Source organism: Penaeus monodon, chromosome 28 (assembly GCF_015228065.2).
Source record: "Penaeus monodon isolate SGIC_2016 chromosome 28, NSTDA_Pmon_1, whole genome shotgun sequence".
Classification (NCBI taxonomy): domain Eukaryota; kingdom Metazoa; phylum Arthropoda; class Malacostraca; order Decapoda; family Penaeidae; genus Penaeus; species Penaeus monodon.
In genome coordinates this window covers 38,211,816-38,212,254 of record NC_051413.1, presented here as the reverse complement: position 1 = coordinate 38,212,254, position 439 = coordinate 38,211,816, and positions in this window count along the sequence as shown.

The following is a 439-nucleotide window of genomic DNA, read 5'->3' as shown; positions in this document are numbered from 1 at the left end:
AAAAAAAACAGATCTATATATAATAACTGATAGGCAAATGAACTTGACAGATATAAAGGCACATTAAAAAGCCGTACAGACAGAAAAAGCTATAAATACACGGAGAAATTCATCGATCACATATTCAGATAAACATTGAAAAAAATCAACTCCTAAAAAAGAGAGAAAAATGGAAGATAATAATCCTCTTCGCACTTCATATATTTTATACGTTTCATCAATATGCGAACACTGTAGTTAAAACCGCCTGTTTTATTTGGCCGTATGGAGTAATATTCAATAACTTTAAACTCGGGACTGCGCTATTACGCGTCATAAAAATGCCTCGCCATTATACATTGCAATTACATAATACAGCCATCACTTGCAGCCTATTTTCATTGAATTATACATGATAACTTCTTACCCACCCCCACCCCCGCCTCCCTCCTGTTAACTA